This window comes from Struthio camelus, chromosome 2, assembly GCF_040807025.1.
Source record: "Struthio camelus isolate bStrCam1 chromosome 2, bStrCam1.hap1, whole genome shotgun sequence".
Classification (NCBI taxonomy): domain Eukaryota; kingdom Metazoa; phylum Chordata; class Aves; order Struthioniformes; family Struthionidae; genus Struthio; species Struthio camelus.
This window is the reverse complement of record NC_090943.1, coordinates 65,667,530-65,690,141: the sequence shown is the minus strand read 5'-3', so window position 1 is coordinate 65,690,141 and position 22,612 is coordinate 65,667,530. Positions and strand designations below refer to the sequence as shown.

Here is a 22,612-nt window from a genome sequence, read left to right as displayed (position 1 = left end):
AGTTTTTTTGGCTTCAAAATAAATAATAATAGAAAGTGCTGTTTTCACCAGTGAGCCCCTTCCCCTCAGTCCTCCTGATGGATTAATTTGGAATCAAGTGCTTAAAGCTAGTCTTTAAATGCATTTTCTTTAAAGCATCAGTTTACAGTACTGTAGTCAGCACGAGGCTATTCAAACAGGAAAAATCTTGAGTAAATTAGTAAAAACATTATTTCCTGAGTGTGACCTGCTTAACTTTTTCTTCAAAAAAAGCTCGTTTCTTTCATTTGCCAAGGGCAGGACTGGAATTTCATGACTTGCAAATCCTCAGCACTATTTGAGTTTGATAAACAAGTCTCCAGACATAATGAGTATTATATTTTAATTTCCCCCTCCACACACACACCTCAAGTTTCCCAGGTATTTTAAATTTATGCTTTTAATTGAAAATGGAAGAGAACATGTTGTCACAAAGAGAAACCCGAAACTTTCAGGAGCAAGCAGCGCAGTTTAATATAACAATAATGTTCTAAGGTGAATAAAAAATTGAATTTATAATCATATGTACTTTGCGATGTGCAAATCCTAGAGCAGATTTATATAGCTGACATTTTCTGAAGATATTCAAAGATATCCTTCTTTTAATAAGGAATATTTTTGGGGGCGCATCCTGTGTGATCTAAGTTCACGTGACAGAGTGAAAGTGTGTGACTGCAGCTAATGATGGCTGAATATATCCTGGAAGGACACGGAGTATTGTATTTGGATGGCAGAACGCTAACTCTGTAGCCTGACATTTTCCTAATAGATTAATACCGCCTTTTCAGATCCTTCCTTTCTTCTGTCAGTATTACAGTAGCGTAAAAGGATCCATAAAGCGTCAGGTTGGTTTAGGCAGCTAGATGTGGTGCTGCTTACAGTCCTTTTTGTGCATCTTTCTCTTGTGCCTTCAAACAAGGATTTGTATCTCTGGGCACCTAGCCTGACGCCAGATGTTTTCTCTCATTTGTTACTGGCATTGCATACGTGAAGCATACTTAGCACCTGATGTGTGACTCTGCCTGAGCTACTTTGAGACAAATATTTGTATTCACACTAATACGAATTAATTTATGAAACAATTATTTTTAAACAGAATATTTGTCACAGTGGTACTGGCAGTTTAAGGCCTGCTTCTAAAGTAAGACCTGTTTAACATTTTTCCCAATAGTTTCTGAAATAAATACCACTTTTTGCAGCTTCAGATTGTTTGGATTTTTTTCTACATCAGCTGAGTGACAGCAGTCAACTTATTTTGTATTTCTAAAATCTTTCGGATTTTCTTGCTGAAATAGGTATTTAATACGTTATTGGCCTTGTCTACCACTACGGCATAAATTGCTATTAGTGCAAGTGGCATGGATTAAGTGAATTAGGAAGTGGGAATAATACAACATTTTAAATCTAAATGTCCAGTATTGTCCTTTTTGTCTAAATCTAAATGTCCGGTAGTGGCTTTTTACAGCATTTGCCCGTGGTATCTTCATCTTTCTGTGGTGTTGGAGGGACATACCTTACAGGAATGATGCCTACTTTTTCAGGATATTTATGGAAGTGTAAGTGGCTGTGAACCTGATGATGTTGTCATGTCTGATTTTGTCTGTCCAAGGATGAGGTTTTTACCCTGTTATATACCTATGAAATACACGTTCTTGTCCAATAACTTGAAAGTACAAGTATTTTCACATGAAACAGCTGCTGCTTATTCAAATGACTGATTAAACTATACCATCAAAAACTTCAGGGGGAGTTGACATGATCTGAACTAGATCCGCTGCATTCATCATATTAGTCAGTTACACAGCAAACAGAAAGATCAGATGGCTAAAAATAAAAGTTTTTTTTTTTTAAGTTCTGTGGGAGTTTTTTTTTTTTTTTTTAGTATTACACTAAATTGTGTTATCCATTAGTTTCTATTAAAGCTTTGCTAACATTGAATTAGATGAAAAACTTAAGTAAAATGTATCCAGAAGTAGCTTGCAGGACCACTGCTTGCATTTAGTAAATGAATCTGTATTGGGTGATGTGTCTGGATTATGCTGACGTTAAAGATATTTACAACAGACTATGGCTGACTTGGCTTCCAGTTATTGAGGCCCTTACTATCTGAGTAATCCCCCTGACTTCAGCTTGTCCTGACTAGCAGATCTAAAGCTCTTATTCCCGTATTTCCTAAGAATTTTAAGGAAAACTGCTGGGCCCAGATTTGCACCAAAGCTGTTTTAAGACATCTTTGACGTGGGCAGAAAATCTGGAAGGATTACAATTGGCTAAAATACTTCTCATGTTAGTGTTGTTTTGCTTTTTTCATCCCCTCTTCTTTTTTCCATTTAGTATGCTGTGTCTGAAATACTGCAGCTGAACTTTGAGCAACCTCACTTATTACGTTATTTTATGTATACACTTCCAATTCATACCTGACCGCGCGCTGTTCAGCGAGTACAGCAGATTTGCCAGTTCCTGTTGAACATTAACTTCTAGCCCTTTGCTTTCACTTGGAAAGCTTTGGTGCAAGCACTTACAATTCTAAACCAGACCCTGCTTTCCATGGCCTATAAAAATGGTGATTAGCTTCCTCTGAGGCATCTGAATCTCTTCAACACAAACTGGAAAAAGAGCATGCGAGTGGAGCCTGAGCTATCCCTGCCAGCTGTCCCTGCATGAATAAGCTCTTTCTTGTGAAGGGTATTTCAAGTGCATGTTTCCTGCTGAATCACTCTTTTACACAAGCAGATGCTTTGTAACGGTTCGGCTTTTTATTTTAAAAGAATACCTTGTAAAGACTGGGGAGCAGAGAACACTTTTTGTCCAGTGAGGAGTCTCAAAACCTGCAGGTTTCATGCAAAGCAAATGTAAAAAGTTGAGTGCAGATGAAACAGTATTTTATCCTATAGGTATGTTTATAACTGCTTATGTGTAGATATGCTAAGAAATCACTTGTAGGAACTATAAGTATTTTTATGTCGAAGCCCTTATTTAATGTTAACTTTTCAATGATTCTGCTACTTGTGTACATTTTATTAGGGTACTAAACCCTGACAACAGGAACTAGGATTTCTCGCCTATACCCCCAAAAAGCTGCTTTGTACATTCAGGGGAACAAGAAAGCTTCTTTCTGTACAATTTCATTAAAGTAGAACGATACTAATATTCACTGATGTCAGGAAACACACTTCAGTTAGCTATTGAAAACTGTAGAAAGTTAACAACAGTCAGCCAGGATTTGGCATTTAATAAACATCAAGTCAAGTATTTCTCGAGCAGGCACGCCAGAAGCCATAGTACAGAGAGGAAAAAAATACCCAAACTGTGCGGCGTGTCTGAAGAGTTAAGGAAAGAGGTGAGGAAATGATCAAAACAATTATTTACCGTCTTTAAAAACACAAAGAGAAAGGGGATGTGTAAAAGCTTTTTTTTTTCCCTTTCTTTTTTCTTCCCCCCCTCCCCCCCGCCTTCCTCCCTGCCCCTCCATCCAGGAGGGGGGTGTGCAGATGAAGGAAGCTGTAGCCTACTCAACCGAGTCTCAGCTCTGCAAAATGTTCAGCACGGGGGAATGTTTAATATTTCACAGCGACAGCGTTCTTTGCGTTCCTTCGGCGTTCGTACCCCGTCCGATAGCGAGGGGCAGAGCTGGAAAGCCTAAGGACGATTTTGGCCAAAAGCACTTGGCGTTCACACGGAGCTATCATTTTGAGGCCTTTACTGGAGGTGATCAGTGGCAGAACTCAACTCTCCCCTCACCCTAAATTATGCTGCTAGTTTTCTTCTCTCCCTCATCACCTTGGTAGCGGAGCCTCCGTTTCTGTTGGTTGAGGCGCCAGCGTGGGGTGCCGTAGAAGTTAATCTCGAATGTCTCTTGTTAGGAGGAAAAGGCTATCTTGTGGACTTCTCTGCGCTACCTAGGAGCGAGTGGCCTTGCTGTGTGAAATATGGTAGCGAAATACAACATGCTGTGGAAAGAACTGTAAAACCTGTTGCAAATCAACTGAATTTGTTGACTCTGACTTCATCGGAGTTTAAGATGCAAGCTGTGCCGACACTGTTTCTCTTCTCTCTCCGTACTTCTGGGTTTTTCTTTGCTGAGGCGTGTTTCAGAGATCATTTTTCTGTTTGTTTTTTTCTGATAAGTAAATAATGCCAACTCCAGTCCTGCTACTGCAGTTGATGGGCATTGCCTTTTATTAGCACTTGCCATGTACTTTTTGAGGTAAAGCAGCTGCTCAGGATTTTGAAGTCAAGCATAAACGAGGTGCGTTCTGTCACCGTAACTTCTTAATGGAAATACTAGACATGAAACTCTGGCACTTTCTTCATGCGTATACTTGTAAAGATGATTCTCGGTGGTCTGTACAAAAGCATTTTGCCTTTGGTTCTTAATGTAAGATTTATCTTCCTTTTATTTCTGCATTCGCATGCAGCCTTCCCTCCAGAGACTGTTTCTCAGCTATCGTTGGACTTGATGTTTCCAGACAAAACCGAAAGGAATACAGCTGCACCTCTGGCTCTGTCGCCAGATTGCTGCAGCAGCAGAAGGAAGATAGTGATAGGAGTTGTTTTGGCTAACAGCAGTCCTTTGTCAACAGCCACTTCATCCTTTGTTCTTTCTCAGTCGGTCATGGTAGGAAACCTTGTCTACAGCAAAAAGATGAAGATGCTGCGATTGTGGATTAGTCAGCTGTAGATTTCCGCAGTGTTCGTGCTCTTACAGGATGCTCGTTGCCCACTGAGCTCAGAGGAGTCCGGCGTGGCTCCCAGCTTGCCCCTCACTGCAGTCTGTTCTTGACTGAGGTGGATGCTCATCTCGACCTCACTGGCTACTAAGTGCTGCCTAACTTTCAGAAAGATGATAGTAATCAACAATAATGAAAATTACCGTTCTAGCACACCACCTGAGCCCCCCCAAAACACAAAGCCATGTAAATTATACCAACCTTTAGAATGAGTACGGACTTAGAGAAAGTTAGTACAATGCCTGAGATGCAACATAGAGAAATAATCTTCTGTAGCCCTTTCTCCAGCATTGCCGTTCCGATTTACTTTAAACATCTTTTCTGTTGTATCTGCCTGAGGATAGGCACATGAGATTGAGGCGATTTCATTATTAGTTTCTGTAGCTGAAGAACATATTTGTTAACTGTCAGTGCTGCTTCTGAATATCTTCAGTAATGGGATTCCCCTAGGATGAATCAGATATTTGCTGTACCAGAAAGAAACCCTGTTTTGGCAAAATCCAGCTGGTCCTGAATTGGAAATATAGAATGAAAAACACATAGTTTTGTTCGTATTGCAGAGACAGTCCCAAAGGCTGCCAGGCATTCATGAATTCTCATGCATTGTACAAATGTTGTTGTCATTGTCCAGGCTGAGAAAAAAACACCATTAGTGCCAAAAAGATTTACAGTAACTACCATTACACACACAACTGAGTACCCACTTCCTGCCTAGCTAATTACAGAACCTTTGTCTTACTTCAGAGACAGATTCTGTTGTCCTTGTGATGAATCTTGTTAGCACTGTCGCTAGGAAGGCACCCCAAATAGCAGCCTAGAAGTTTAATTTCCCTAATGGTGTTCAATCCCAAGCACTTGGACTGACACCTTTTCTGTTTGAAGAAAATAAAAAAAGATGAAAATGGAAGACATGCTAGGTTGGTTTTTTTTACTATAGATTATTTCAACTCAGAGGTTTGCATCAAGCTGCCGGAAGACAGAATAGACCAACTGATTAAGTTAGCAGGAAAGCTCTGTGTAAAATAATGCTACTAGGGATGATTGAAATGAGAAGAAACAGATCAAGAGCAATAAAAAATGTTTGCATGTTCAGAGAAACATATCTGCAGGTGACTGACGGACTTTCTCTTATTTTTCATTAACTAGAGGATAACTCTCTTCCTTAACTAGACAGTAAAAAAAGGGAGAAAAAGATTGTGTGCGTTGACCTGTTAAGAGTTCTAATGTCAACTTCGTAAATCTTTTAATTCAGGATGTATTTAAAATTGGATATATTCCTCTGAAGCCACATCATATGTATACAAAAACTCAAATACCTCATAGTCAGAAAGCACAGGATTTTAAGCCTAGTTATAATCTATCAGGTTTCAGTGTGTCCTTTAAGTAAATTTCTCTGAAGAGTAAAACTCTTTGCAGGGAAGGAGTCTTCTGTCTTGGTTGTATAATACGTAACATGGTATGTCTTGGGGCCCTTATTTATTGTGAGATTTACGGAAGGAAAAAAATGAGAATTTTAGAGTAAGCTGAAAGTGGGAAGTACAGAAGTATTAGAAATTTCTCTGTTTCCATGAGCATCAAAGTAGACTTTAAGCCTGTTTTCTTCTGTGAACCATAGAAAAGTATTACCACGTTCGTAATGTATCTTCTTGGCATGGAGGAGAGACGGTTGCTAAGGCAGAGGGACTGCATTGAGAAGAACAGGTGGAGCTGGGGAGTTACTTTCCTTAGTCAAGCTAATCCATGACATGCCGTGCCAGTCCCTTAGGGACTGAAGCTGTATAAATTTATGACATTTGACAAAGTATTATTTCGCTCTGAAGAGAGACGGATGGCATTCCTACTGCTTCTGTTTCAAGATTTGTATCTCTGGTTATCCCTTTGGGGGTTCATGAGGTGTGAAATTCAGGTGATTAGAAGCTTGATTCTTGTTTCTCTTTTTTAATTCTTGTTTGAGGCTTGGCAGGGGAGAGGTAAATTGTGCATCTGGATAGAGCGATTCTGGTGCTTCTTTCCAAATACTTCTCCATGTGAGAGAGCATTCACTTCTTCCACTGCCTATGAGTATGTACTGGAGAAGAGGTTAGCTTAACAGTAGCATGAGCGCTAACATATAGTAGTGCCGACTTTTTAAGAAAATTACCACAAATCAATATTGTAATTTATTTTGTAGTGCCTTCCTATAAAATAAAATTTCATTTTTTGTTCCCCTTTTGTCTGTAATATTAAAGGACGTGGTCTTTTTGTTACCACTGAGGTGGAACTGAGACTAACTGTCGGAGTAGCCATAATTTTGCTTCCTTCTTTTACCAGCTTCAGGCTATGTAATATGAGGAGTAGCGTACAGATACCTCTTTTCATGTGTGGAAATGTGTACTCATGGGCACCTTGTGGAAGAGTTTCTTTCTGAGCTCCAGCTTTTGCGCAACTGCTGGCCCAGTGAAGCAGCTCAACTTTGGGGGTGACCAGGGAGGGGCTGAGATGCCATTAGGTGCATAAATCTATTAGTCTGTTGGGAGAGCCTGTTCTGTTGGCAGACGGTACGTGTTCAAATAATGTATTTGTTTACTGCTGGCACGCTTTCCCGGAGGTGTATCAGTTCAGTGAGGTGATGTCATCACCATCACAAATAGTTACTGGGCTTGTGCAGCTACTCCTGTTGTGTTATGGTGCCTGGCTTCTTGCCTAACGTCTGTCTCCTTAGAGTCTGATGCAACAGCCAGGACCTGCCCCCTTGGTCTTGCTGACTCTTTGGATCAGCAGGATGACAGATCAGTCACAGCGCCTCGCATAAGCTATGAGGCCTCCCGGAGAAACGCAACCTTGAAGTCCTTCGTAAAGACGACTTTGTTCGGGCTTTTTGTTTCTGTGCCTAATCATAGGGTATATCCGTTTCAGGGTTCCAACGAACGACTGTCAGTTCGGGTTCTTCACTGCATCTGGTGTTAAAGAGATCGCTTTTGCGGATGATACGGATCATCTGTTTTATGTGATGTGAATCATCCTATGTGATTCTGCATATGAGCCGATGATAAGACTTGAACAGGGTTGAGTTCTGATATTTGGTCATCAATGCAGAATATTAATTGAGGGTGTGGTGTCGTGGGTGGTAAAATATGAGACTTAACACCAGTCTGCTTCAGTGACACAAAGGAAATTGTGGCAAATCAATATTAATTTGGTAAGTATGTTCTTCATCCTGTAGCGTTGGACTTGAGTTCACGAGTCCAGTGCTGCTAATGGAAATAGACTGTTTGGATATCAGATGGAAATCAGTGTCTCAATATCTACTCATGATGAGGTGCTTCTCCCTCATACCTGAACTGAGCTTATTTCTTGTGCAAAACACCTCATGTTTTTCTATGAGTAAAAATGTCCAAAATCCTATGGGTAGTATGCTCATCTTCTGTGTAAATGCATTTGCTTAGCAATCTGCATTATCTCTTTCCTCTCTGTAACCAGTTTGCTAAAGCAGCCAAGTGCAATATATTTCAATACTTTTTATTGTTCCATATATTTATTTATTTACTGCCCAAAAGGTTAGAGGATAATTGTGGTCTCAGATTGCCCTCTGCCTTCTAGGTGGCTTATTTCTTTTGTTAGAATTAGTGGTCCCTAATTGAGCTGCGTGATTTGAAATGTCGTCTTCTAATTTAATCAATATACGTTAACTGTAAGATCTCGAAATGAGCTTGTTTTCTGGAGTAACTTCATTATCTTTATGTTTTCTTTTGTAATCTAACTAATTTATGCTAAATGTCAAGATATTAGGAGGGTGGAAAGATGGAAATTAATACTGTCAGCAAGGGCTCTTTTGCTAGCTTGTAGATGCCATTTTTAACGTGATTGAGTTGAGTTATTACTTGTGCCACTCTGACATCTTCCTGCATGTCCTTGGGTTATGCTTATTTTTCCCTCTAAGGGGGCATGTTTTAAGTATATTTAGCCGTATCTAAGAACTTTTTGAACCTTTCAGGGAAGGTGCTGTTGCTAAATGTCAAAACATGGCAGTGGACGCTTAAATTGTCTCACTGCTAATGAAATTTCCAGCTAGGGAAGTTGATTTATTATGTAGCCGAGTTTTTAATCATGCTGTAATAAAGGCAGCTGTTCAATAAAGACAGTGTCTGTCATCATCATATTGACTTCAAATTTTGAGACCATAACCAAAATCAAATCCTAAATTTCAAAGATAATTTGACCTATAAAGGGGAAGGATATATTTAGAGGTGGAAGCAGTCCATACTACCTGCAGTTATCCTGCCTGTTATGATATACTGCTTAAAATAATATGTTCTAAAGCTCAAGTATCTTTAATTTTTGAGATAAAGGTACAATGTCACTATGCAAGGTCAGCTTTAATGGAGAAGGACTTGCCTTACTGTAGCTGATTACATGGAAAACTCTAAGATGCTAATCCAGTTTCGTGACTGTTGTGTCCAAATCTGAAAGACAGATATTCTGCACATTCGGACGTTTGCAAATGTCAGCTGTAAGTAGATCAGAAATTGATTGCCACTTATCTATGATACTTGCAATGTTTGAAATGCCTATGACTGAAGAGGAAAACAATTTTCTTTATTAAATCTCTTTATCTAATTTGGTGAAATTTGTATCAAGAGCACAATGTTACTATATTTCTCTCCTTTGTGCTTTCACACAGGGGAAAAAAGACCCTTTTTACTATGAAAATTATTTATAAGATCATCTTAAACAGCGGTGTGGCAAAGTGGAGGAAGTTGTGATGCCAGTAACTACTCTTTGAATTCTTGGAACTGGCTAGAGTTGGACTTTATAGGGAACATTTTAATACCCTCAGTTCCTCAGTACATTTAGCAGTTTTGGGGACTAGATGCCATTTTTTTGCAGAACAAAATCTGTTTAACATCTTCAGATAAAGGCCGGAGTTACTCTCTCTGCCACCCAAACACATTGAATTGATTTGTGTTCTCTCTCTGATCAGCCATATACCTTTGATTTCTCTTGTGACGGCAGATAATTTCTGAGAGCTGACACAGCAACCGTCTTGTCTGCAAAGAACTGAGTCACGTATACAATTTTTAAATTATTGTTTTCCTTGACCTTCAAGGTTATATTTTTGGTCTCTATCAAAGTAGTGAGAGGGTGGAGAACAGGCAGTACAGCTTTTGATTTCCTTCAATTGTTTATCCTAATGATAAAATTGTCCTAACATTTGATTTCTATCTTTTCTTTCCATTGCTTCTGGTGGAACAAAAAATAAATAAATTTGCCCTTCTATGGGCTTCATCCTCTAAATAAAGCTTTTATCGTCTTGTAAATGATTACAGCAATTCCCTTTGCTCTTCTTTAAAAGAAAAAAAAAAATCCTAGCAATGTTTAAATCTGTTATCTTCCCGGGGAAGAAACAGACACAAGAATGAAGGTGAATAAGATTTGCCCGCAAGACTGAAATGGGGCATATTTGAGATACTGCAGTTCTCTATGCAAAGGTTTATTAAGTTCCTTTAGGATTCCTAACAATCCAATGGTTTGGTGGACTTCCTTTTAAGTTGTCTGCGGATCTAAAGAGTTGACTTGGTGCTTAATAACTGAATAGGTTTCCAAAGTTGGCTGACACTGTTATAGCAAATTTAGATTAAGCTGTCTGGACAAATATAGAATTAGTTTAAGTTTTTTTAATATCCTTTTCTATGTATTAGAACATCTTTCGGGAGCTTACATGCTAGAAAACCAGGGCTGTCAAATAATGACAGAATACATGTTATAGCTGAGAGGAAAGCGTCCGATTCAAGTTAAAGCTCAAACATCATCTTCCTTAAAAATGCCTTTTCTGATCTGTTTACAAAAGACTTTGGTTCTGCCAGAGGACTGGAAAATTGAGGACTGCGGATTTTAAGATTTTTCCAGCATGGGAACGTATTTCCTTTAGTTGAGACAAACAAGTTGCGTTGGAATGTGTTCATGGTCAGTATCAGCAAGTATAGCATAACTTGGTTATGTCAAGATGAGATATATTTGAGAAAATGAATGTCACTAAAAATACCTGGCTAATAAATTTTGGTGGTGTTGGGTGGATGTGAAAGTAGGCTTTCTTAATGGTGAAGCTGTGTTTATTTAAATGTAAACATGATTTTCTGTGTTTAAAAAATGATTAAAAGTTCATGACTGAAGACAGACTGAAGATAGCAAGAGCAGCGTAAATGGTACAGGTTTTGATTACAGTAGCGTACTGTTTCTTTTTGTAAGATCTACAGCTAGACATTCGTGTGTACCTGCAGCAAGCTCTCATTCAGATAAGGCAATTTGAAGGCAACGGATGACCTTGGGCCTGCTGCCAACTTTAATAATACCAGTCTTGTGGAAAGGGGGGGTTCCTTTTTCACGCCTGTTGGAAACTGCATGGAGTAACAAAGTCTACGCTGCAGGATTGCGCAGGGTTTCTTGTGCTCGTATGCGAATTAGATTGCATACCTATAGCAGTTGATTTTGGCAGCAGCAGAGCTGGTTTGCATGTGTGATTAGTTTTTAGTTTACGCCTCAGGCAGTTATAAGCTGTTTAGAATAATGGGACTTTACCTGAGGTTTTAATGAAACTGGACCACAGAAATCATTGCAGAGCGTTGCTGCGTGTTCATTTCTTCGCTCCACAGAAGTCACTGTGGAACACTGCTCCGTGTTCCTTTCTGCTCAGGAACGCACAGAAGCATTGACAGGCTGTCCGCTCCCACTAACCCCCCTATGGTAGTTGTGAAACACTTGCTGGGGTTGGGTGTTGGGCCTGCAAGGTGGCAGGCAAAGAGTTAGAAATGCTTGTTCTACAAATTAGCTGGTGTATGGGATGAAGCAAATCCCTGTACTGGTCTACGTAAGTTTTCCACATCGGCAAAGTGAGGATACTGCTATGGCAAAACTTCTGTTAAGTATGCAGTTGAGGTTTGCTTAGTAGCGTGCGTGCTATTTTTGAAGATGAAGTGCTGTTTTGTTCATGGTATTAAGTTAGGAGCCAGCCATGGAGATACATAATCAAGAGTGAAATGTTTTTGCCTTAATTTTTGAGTCACTTATGCCCTTCTGTGGAAATCCTCCTGACCTCAAAAGCTCTTTCAGAGATTTCTGAGTTTGTTTTGATATTCTGATGTTCTGTAAAAGCCTCTGGGGAGATAGAGAGGCAGTTCTCGTTCTGAATGGTGTATATTTAAGAGTGGGTGGGGTTTTACTCGCTGATAAGAAAGCAAACCATCTCATGCCCAGTGCAATATCTTGTTTCTGTAATGAATAAAGTAAAGGCTCTAGAGGGAAAAATTAACGTGTAAGCATATATGAGATTGCATCCTAAAATATAGGGTAAACTGTAGACTCTTGCTCTGACATGCTTTGTTAGAGAGTGACTTGTTTTGTTTGCAGGATATGACTTGGAAATGGTGAAAGATAATGCAACTTTTAAGTACTAAAAATGTGCTTTTTAAGAACAATGGAAAGTACGTAATTCTTGACCCACAGAAGGGAGGAGATCACTGAATTAAGCTGAAGGTAGTTGATGCTTTGTGTGTGTGTGTGTGTGTGTATGAGGGAACGAAATCAAAGCCAGGCATGGTGAGCAGCCATGCAAGTGGACCTTGGAATGTTACCAAAAAAGAGGAAAAAAAAGCAGGGAGGCAAAAAGCCGTGGAGTTTCTTTAGGTAGGATGGTTTTAGTATTTTATTGGAGGTGATGAATATGTGACATAATTCATTTTCATTACTGTAGGAGCCAAGATATCTACCAATGCAGCATTTGTTTGTAGTATCTTTCCACCACTGTGTATCTCTATAAACCTTCTGTTTAAAAACAAACAAAGAAAGCAAAACCAAAAACTTCTCAGCCCTCTATCCGCATGGCAATAGTGCCTAGCTTTTTGGGCCAGGATGCATGCATGTCTCCCACTGTGTTAGAGTGGCAAAATATGAAACAAAGAGATCCCTTACTGAAGAACACGTTTTGAGATGAATCTGGCAGGTTGTTGGCTCCAAGGCAAATGGAGACTATCGTTGAGAAATTTGTTTAAGGCACTGCTTGAGTGAAAGCCTCCTTTCTTGCAGCGAGGGTGTTTGAGCAGGAGTACTCTGTGATCACAGCACTGATGACTTTGCCCTGAAAAAAGATGTCCTTTCAAGTAGGCTGTTCTCAGACCATTTACATTCCCCAGGGTCTGGTGTCTCCCAGAGGTTTGGTGGTACAGCTGTGCTGGCACACTTCCTAATGTACTTGTAATGGCAAAAAAACACTTTCTCTGAAGGAAGTTTATTCTGGTTTGACAAGTGAAATGAAATGTAGCAGTAAAAGCATTCTTAGGCATTTACACTGGGCTAGAAATACACATATTTTAAGAGGAAAAAAAGTTGAAATGTGGAGTCATTTCTAATGAACTGGTTGTGAGCCACCTTTCTCTGTATTTCAGGCAAATGTACAGCCCTATACAGAGTGGGGACAGTCAATTCAGGAGGTTGACATCAAATATTGCGTGTCTCCACTCCGGCCTGACTTTAGCCCTTTTTTGGTTTGTGCTGTACAAACATAGGTGGCTCAGCCCCTGACCAGTACATCTCATTAGTCATTGTGAGCACAGATCTAACCCGGAAGGGAAAGAGAAGAAACACGTTTGTGCCATGAGTTATCTAGGTAAACATTCGGTGGTTTCAAATCGGTGAGGTGAAAGACAAGAGTTTAGTGCCAAGGGTTAAATAGCTTCTAAATAGGCATGGAAGAGGCTTTAGGGCAAATCTGTCCTAAAAACTTTCATGGATATAGTATTATCAATCTAGGTTTGCAGTCCCGTTGCAGGATTTTGTATTTGTAATAGGGCCTCATATAGATTCAGTTATAGGGGGAAAATGCTGCTGCTTTTCAGCCTATCTCGTTTTATTCACTGACTCAGGATAAGTGATGGGAGTGCTTTTTGCACGTTAATGAATGCCTGGCCTAAAAACATTGGTCGAAATAATTGTCTTGTCTCCTGCAGGCATCTAGCTTACTACAGGATGCACTTTGAGAGCACCTGGGAGAAGAGAGTGGTCTAGTGTAGCCTTATTTTGGAGGGACCAACACAGGGGCTAGCGAATTGGAGACAATTTAAGGACATTATTGAAGGAGTGGAGAATATAGAAGCTAATGTGGTAGAAAACAGCAAGCAAGCGACTCTCAGTGAAAAAGAACCTACCGTGGTGAAATATGAAGACGGTAGGAATCTGAATTTTACTTGAATGAAGTATGAAAGAAAGAGTTGCTTTTCAGCAGATACAAAATGAGTTCATTAAGCGCTTAAAAGCAGCTCATGTGGAATGGCCACTCTGGACGATGGGAATCAAAAAATGTTGAAGTTCAGTTCTAGTTCTTACATGGTATAGAAGCTCTTAGCACAGGCCTTTCCTGTTTTTGAGCCGTATGTTGGACTTTTATGATTCAAGTTAAGAATGTATAGTTGTGCAAACCCATCAGAAATCGGAAACAAGCTTTGCTTATTTTTTATTACTGAAACTTTAAAATGTTTTTAGATACCTGTGTGTTCTGAAGCTACGTGGCAGCTGCTGGGCCCTGTGCTTCAAGCTGTATATTTTTCAGATAGGAAAACAAACTCTGTGCTTGTTTGTTTCTTTTCCTAATTAGATGCTCCTCAAGTCCATTAAAGAGCTAAGAAAAGACTGTAAAGAGTCAACCAAAATACTTTGTGGTTCCAAGGAAAATCATTTTGAATTTTGTAAGGAGGGGCATAAAAGCAAAAGATAATATTGCAGTGCTGCATTATTTATGGTGCACATAACTATGAAAAGTCTTCTTATGGCGTTAAGACAGCCACAAGATGAACTGGAATGGTACACTTCTGTAACTGGAATGTCTTATATCATCTATAAAGCAGCCATACCAAGCTGAGGCCTGTTTTACGCTCAGATAATGAAGGAAAAACAAACGAGAAAAAGAAAAAAAAATGAAAGTTCGTAGTTTAATAAATCATGCAAAATCTGTAGAAAAACAATTCTGTTGTAATTTAATGTCGGTTCTGCACTTAAATTTTTCGCCACAGTGCTGCATTGTAATAATAAACCTCAGTCATCACTGTCTTTGAACTTATAAGCTGTGATAAGCACTGGAGTATTTATTTCTGCCTTTATGTAAACACTGTGCTGCAAGTGGTTCATGACAGCACTTTAGTGTAAGCAAGCCATGTCATGTGAGGATACTCTAGAAATGCAGGATTTCAAAGCTGCTGACATTCTTGCGCTGAGGGTGCAGAAGTTTGCAGCACACTTAAAGCCAAGGAGCTTCAAGGGGAAGATCAGTTTGAATTTGTTAATTTATCTAAGCCCCTTTGTGCCCGTTAGAAGGACATGCTTCTGTCAAGCTAGTTGTAGTTTCAGCTAAAACGGATTTAAAGTGGGGCAAGATAGTTAAACGTAAGAAAACCAAAATACAGCATGAAATATGTCGCTGACTTTGGAGTTCTTAATAGCATGCAGCTGAGTACATGATTAAACTATATAAGGTGCTACTGACCAAAGCAATTAGTATGTAATTTCATTAATGTTATTAGAGTTGCAGAAACAGTATTTGAGTGTCTTCTCTCTAAGTCAAGATTGTGGGCAATCTGTGACATGTATAACGTGAGGCTAGAAGCAGTGCAATGTTATAGTAGTATGCTATAGCACCACTGCCTGAGTGGATTCGTAACTGCGCGTGAACAGATTTTGAACTGGCTCTGTTAAAAGTGTTAACAAGAAATACATACACGTTGCTTGCGCATTGATATATGCATGCACATGCACTTGTAAATTTTTATGTGTTTATATTTAAGTTTATATAAAAAAATGCTTCATGGGAATGCTAATTTTTTTGTCTGAATTCAACTTTGCAATTCAGTTGTGAGCTTACTTTTACTTGACCAAAAAAAAAAAAAAGATGAATCATTCTTTTTGCCTGGGTTTTTGTGGTTCTGCCTTAAGTTGTTGAAAACCCCTGGCAAGCTCGAGCATACTCTAGTGTTCTAAGTCCCTCTGAAATCTGAAGTGCTGTAGATGATGGCTTTTTAACCCGTGAGGTTTGCAACTCAATGACAAGTGGACTATAAGCCCGGAATGATCAGCAAGACATAGGTAGCTTGTACCCTCAAGAGTAACCATTAATGTTCCTCAGAAGATCATGATGAGTTTTAGAGATTGGCTAGAAGACTCCCACATCAGAGAGCACATGTCTGGAATATGTTCAGCTCTGAAGACAGGTCATCCTCCAAGGCTGGAGTAACATAGCATTGAATGCATATTTCTTCAGTCAAAGAACTGAAGCAATTAAAGCTGGCTACTCACGTGAACTTGCTGCAGTTGTTAATTTAAAAGGCAATCAACAGAAATTCTTTGGAGCTTTAGTTTTTTGAAGCTAAAGGTTTGCAAGTACATTTTGGCCTACCTTACAACTCTGTTCTCATCGTGTGTTACCTCTTTCTAGGTCTTAGCCTTTCTAGGCTAGATCTATAAATACGCTAGCATGTTTTTGGCCGAGGAGTCAGTCTTTACTAGTTTTCTGGGTTATATTCCAGGTCTGAAACAGAACGAGGTGAGCGAGTCGTGTAATCTCTTGTGAGTGTTGATGCATCTTGGGGGAGGAGTGGGGTGAGATATCTTTCTTAATAGAACTTTTTGGGATGATTTCAGAAAATGCCCGCTCAGTGAGGGCTGCCAAGCTATGTCTGTGCTACGTTCAACCAACGTTCCTGATCTGGCTCGGATGCTGGGGGACCAGGGCAGCTATTGAAGGGCCGGTGGGACGGTATAGTCCATAGTTCAGCCTCAGTCACGTTGTGTTCCCCGTCTCTGAGGCGGTGCTAGCGGTCATGTAGGGTTAGGACCGCACCCTGGATGTTGATTTTCTTCATGCTCATGCCTGCCTCTGGGCTTCAAAGGTTCAGTTGTCTGAGGAGCAAAGGACACAGAGAACGTAAGAAATAATTGCATGTTAACAGAGTAACCTTACGGGGTAAGGTTTGTTCGGGTCCTAGCTTCCAGCGCTGTTTCGTACACATGCAAGAAGGGGAGTCTAGGCAAGGGTTTTTAGATCCCTACTGACAAGCCCAGGAAGAGTAGCAGAGGGATTTTTCGAAGAAACAGTATCCTAAATAACTGAACTGGGGATGCACACCTCTTTTAAGATCAGACATGCAGGTCTAATAAGGAAAGCTGGAACATAACTGGCAAGTTCACTTTGACTCATAGGAAACTATGATGAATCTTTTATGTAGCTTACCTGTGGTGCTAGCTTTTAGGTGAATTTCATCCGAACGCATTTCAACTTGTGCGGCTTGCCTGCAGTATGTTAAATGGTGAAGGTTCGTGTTTGGAAAAGATGATTTAAAAAGGAAAGCTGATTTGTTAAGTCTAGAAGAAAAATACATATTTTTCTATTTTTCTTGGGCCTGCATAAATTTAGGCCAATGTGACTGTTCTTCACAGAAGATTAGAGTGATAAATTCAAATTACTTTTTCTTTTGCATCATGGTTGATCTCAAGTGATTGACTCTAAGCAGATCATATCGATTAGATGTATGTTAATGTTTGTTCACATAGTACGATATAAGAGTAGAAGTGTTAGACCATCAAAGAAGCTTTATTATGATTCTCTTCTATATTATTCCCTGCTTCTCTGTTTTTGTTTGACGTTTTTGCTTTTTGTGTTCTCCATATCTGCAGACCTGGTTTCAGCCTCTGTTCATTTATTTATTATTTATTTATTTATTTTAAAGGTCGGTTAACAGGAAATCTTGGTCAGCGTAATGACAGTGGTGAGATGTGCTGCAGAGCTCTTATAAATGACTATTCCGAGAAGCCTTTACCCCTTTATGAGAGTTTGGTTTCTGCATCTGCACAGCAGAATAAGGATGCGTTCAGCAACAGATCCACGCAGCCATTTGGGATGCGAATGCGGCAATATGTTCTGCCATCTGTGAAACCGTGTGACAGGACTGTGGCGTTCCCTCGTAATACAGCAGAAAGGATCTCGTTTTATTACAGCAGCCATTCTTAACAAATTATCCACTCTAATCATTTTGTCTCCTCTCCTGGCAGAGCTGGAGGAGAGGCACTTGTGCTGCACCTGAAGGAATTACTTGATTTCTGAAATGAAAAATAAACTTGCATGAAAGGAGCACCTAAAGTAGACAGTTCAAGGACGAAGTATCTTATGTGCAGGTGGAATTAAGTGCATACCCCAAAACTCTTTTCCTTTAGAAGGACAAAGAAATGTAAGAACAGGTTATATTGAGGTGCTGCCAAGGAACGAAGAGAACGTCTGATGGCGGCCTTCTTCACCTATCAAGCGAAGTTAAAGTAGTAAGGCTTGTTCTTTGTTCTATGTCATTTGCCAGCTTTGAAGGTCTGAAATCTGGGGCTCCTAGGAGGCTTTTCAGTGTAGCTTTAGCAGACTTTGATTATGAATGACTCACCTGTAATTCACTCTTTCGTAGATAACTGGCTGGAATTAAAGTTGGAGTTAGTACTAAACTAGTAAGGCAAGTGGTAAAAGAACCCCAAAGCTGAAGAATTTTTCTTTTTCAGATGGCTACAGTTCTCTTAACTAGGTTCTGACTAGAAGTGCCTTCAGATATGATATATTCCTGTTGTCTTCTTTGTAAGTACATGTGCCAGAGCTAGGTAACTATTATGTGCTGAAAATGCAATCCTTAATTAATTCAGAGGAATAGTTGATTCATTAGTTGTTGTGTGCAACTTTTAAGACTTGTGTTGCATTCTCTTAAACACACTTTCAAAGCCAGCAATAAAACCGTTCAAAGGAAATTTTGAAAATTCCTACTTTAAAGTAGATAGAATTAAAGGTTAGCCCAGGTGTCAATTACTGAGGTAATTTTAATAGCAGTGACTTTTCAGCGTTGGCTCTTAGGATCCATTGCTTCTTGAGGAGAAAAGCTAATGGAATATCTAATCAGGTTAATCCAGCTACCTCTCATTTAAAAGCTTTATTTAAATTAGACTGAATTAGCTTTGAAATGAACCTGGTCTAACGCTTAAGATGCAAGAAACCTGGAAGCGTACAGTGTGCTGCCTGCTGGGTTGGGAGCGCAGAATCCTTTCCGGAGCGGAGAGGTGGCAGAGAGCTCTCTCGCCTTGTTGGCCCAGAGTGGTTCGGCAGCCGACGAGGCGCTGCAGGCTGTGCTTGTAGCCCAGCAGCAGCAGGTTATTGAGGTTATGCACGCAGTTTCCTGCAGCTGGGATAAAGCTTGGGCTTCCTTGGCAGGGCTGAAGTGACTAATCCATGCAGTGTATTTAGATCGATTTGTAAGGATTGTTCAACTGGGATTATTCAGCTGGGCATTATTATGTTTAATCAGGGAAAGAGAACACGGATTCCTTATAGAGAAGCTGTAGAGTCTTTGACTGTGTTTTTAACTTTGCCTCTAATAGCTTAAGACTTCTGAGATACGTGGTAGCTTGAGCTTTTAGTCTGTCTAAATTTTTTTAACTTCTTTTTGGACACTGGCTTATTTATCAGAGTTTTAAATATTTATGTATGTTTGCCTTGCGCTCTGTTTAGTTTTTTCCTCTGACACAGGCAGTGAGAAAAGGAGATTTAAGTAAAACTTAAGAGCAGCATTATGAATAGATATATATATATATATATATATTTATGGGGAAGTAATAGAATAAACTAAAAAAAGATATTTCATTCATGTAAGCATAAGGAAAATACCGAGTATTTTAAAGAAATACAGAATCTGAATAAATATTCACATCAACCTGACCTTCACTGTGTCAAATCACAGTGCACGCTGATACAAGACATTCTTTAAAGTCACTCACCTCTGAGTGTGACTTTTTAATGTAAGATGAGGTCTGCTGAGCGTTTACCATGCGGCCAGCAGACAGTATTTCAATTCATCCATCTGTTGCCATCCAATATTGTGGTTCCTAAGTTCTGACTGGAAGTACCTTAACACGCAGTAGGCGAACACTGTTCCCATCGGTCTCTGTAAATGCAAATTCTGTTCATTTTTGTTATGTGCTACACAGACTAAGAGCAATTCTTCCCATTTTGCTGCTCCACTGGATTCGCCTGCTGTTACCCCAACCATTTCTCTTGAAGAATGAATGACAGTCTTTGGCTAATCGCAATTTTGGAATGTAATGCAGCAGCTTTTCTTCCTGGTTTTACTGTGGGGCATCTAAATAAAGGCATCCAATTAACCTTACCAGGAAGATAAAACACAAACAGAGCGTCTTTGGGGGTTTGTCCCTCTCTGTTCTCCCTTCCTCTTGCCCACCGGGAAAAAAAAAAAAAAGGCCAAGTGTATGGCGCTTACTTGTATTACTTGCACAGTTGTGCCTTAGGCTTTAAGTTTCCCTCTGCTGAGATCTCCCCTTAGGCTGGGAAAATCGGTCAGGTCTGCTCACCATATCTGTGAGGTTTTCACCGATGCACCTACTCTGTCCTCCTCCAGGGCTTTATAAGGATTAGTCTCTTCTGGCTCCGGGTTTGGTCTTGGAAAGAATGCCCCATTGCTTGCATGATACTAGCAAGCGTCTCTTCTCCCATCAATTAATGTTATATTTTTATCCTCTGTGTAACTGAAGCTGTTCTCTCTGTCTTTAAAAACCCAGCCAAACAAAACCTTTCCTGTTGAAGGCTTTCATAGGCTTTTTCTTAAACTAATGCATTAAAAGTAGGCGATATTGTACAGGGGAACCACTGAGCATAACACTTATAGAAAAAAAAAATGCATATCTGTTACTAGTTTCTTGAAAATGGATCTTCTGACTTGATTTTGTAATCATCCCAAGAATGGCAATTTCCCAGAGGTCTACTTAAACTCAGATTCTGCTTTAAGTGGTCTGTTTACTCAGTATAAAGCATTGTTTCTGCAAACATTGGCTGTGCAAAGAGCAATTCAAAAAGCTGACAGTTGCTGGTAATTGCTGTTATCAGGAGCTTTGCCATCAACAGTTCCTGAAACCAAGGGTGTGTAGTGTGTTCACTGAACAGGATTTGGTCATTCCTACTGGATATAACAATGGTTCAACTGGTGTAATATTTGACTTTTAATTCAGATCTTGACCTGACGCTTCTTTTGAGAACGTGCGTTTCTATCACTATTTTAAAGGCTGAAAATTTCAACTTACAAAAAAAAAAGATATTGGAAAGATTGAATTCAGACTTTTTGTTCCTATGGTTGGGGGGAGGGGGAGGGGTTGTATGTGGGTATAGAAAGGGGCCTGGCCATGACTTACATTTAGCTCTTATACTTCTAATAAAGCATGCATATATAAATAGATAGATAAATATAGATATAAAGTCAGCATTCTAGACATTTTAGATATTTTCCTTCCTCTCTCTCATAGCCACATCATTACTACTTGAACATTTATGCTTGAGAATCACCTGAGGACTCAATGGTGATAGTGTGATACCCGCTGGGAACAATCACCTATCCAGACAATGAATGTAAATGCCTTCCAGAAAAAGGCCACCATGACCCATTGCAATTCTTGGATTAGAAATAGGAGCGTGCATTGAGGTTTAGCCGGAGGACACTCAGAGGAGCTTCTGAATGTTGTCTGTGAATAATTTCAGCTTCATCAAAAGGAGAAACTGTTAAAATCTTCATCAGAGGCGCACTTTACCTTAGTGGTTGGTTTGTCTCTGGAGTTAAACAGACAAACAAACCCTCTGAATCATCATCTTCTCTCCACCCCCCCCCCCCGACATACCTAGCTTTCATTGTCTTTGTTCTCTATGGTGACAAGTTACTAGGCATCTGAAATGGGCAGGAGCTGAATTTTTCATTGACTAACCCTTCATTTTTTTTTCCATCAGAATTCTTAGAACTTGTTTTATGTGATGAAGACTAATATGAACGTACAACTGCATTACTTTCTTCTGTAGGACGCCTGTAACCAATTATTCCTGTACTTGTTACGGCTTTGATTTGCACTAACATCTTTCATGTATAGCTTACTCTTATAGCTGTTACCTAGCAACATTAATTTCGTTCAACTTAGTTTGTGTTCTATTTCAGGATATCTATAAGGTGTGTTTTAAGAATGTTACTGTAGGCCAACCATAAACCTTTAGTACAGAGGTGTTTATGAAGGGAATTCTCTCCAGCACCTATAATTGATGCACTTAGATTTTGTGTTAGCCTTTCCAGTCCTGTTGGCAGAAATGGGAGTAGATGCATGTGGGATTTAAAAATTCCCCAGAGATTAGTGGAGGACTTGCATGTTCCCTCTTGTCTTATCTGTGTGGCATTTCAGTGCACTCAGACATTGTGGATGCCTAAATGAATCTCATGCTCGCTCTTAGACCAGTGTCTCAGCTTTTTGCCTGTCCTTCCATGGTGTGGTCCATTGAGCGTTTTGGAAGCTTTGTGACATTTTGTCACAAAAATGACAACTATGGTTAACAAGCATAGTTCTAGTATAAACTAGAGGATTTCATTGCAGCTGGTGCATGTAGGAAAGGAAAGGAGAGGAAAGGACAGGAATCGACTCTTGGGTTCAGGGCAACTTCTCTAAAGTGTTAGTATGTTCTGCAGTTTCCAGGTTGTCACCTACAGTTCAGAATACAACTACTCTGAACTTGATGGTGTCTGTAGGAGACAAAACTGGGTTTACCCCATCTCCCTTTACTCTAAAAAATAAATAAATAAAATATAAATACAAAAAAAAAAAACCTCAAAACGACTGCCCCCCACCAAGCCCTCCAAAGCTTCCAGGCTTCCACCGTTCAACAAAGGCAATCTTTTAGTTTTTTTTTCTAATTGGCTCCAGCAGGGCACCTGGAAGACAGTGATGAACGCAAGTTTTACAGGTGTTCTCTGTGTTATCTTTCTGCTTTTGTTTGCCTCTCTGTG

General features: G+C 39.7%; 1 protein-coding gene across 4 annotated transcripts in view; it reads left to right on the top strand.

Moving 5' to 3' along the window:
* GRB10 (growth factor receptor bound protein 10) overlaps window positions 1-22,612 on the top strand; it is a 157,811-nt gene that overhangs the window by 68,088 nt on the left and 67,111 nt on the right. The gene's annotated exons all lie outside the window — the stretch shown is intronic.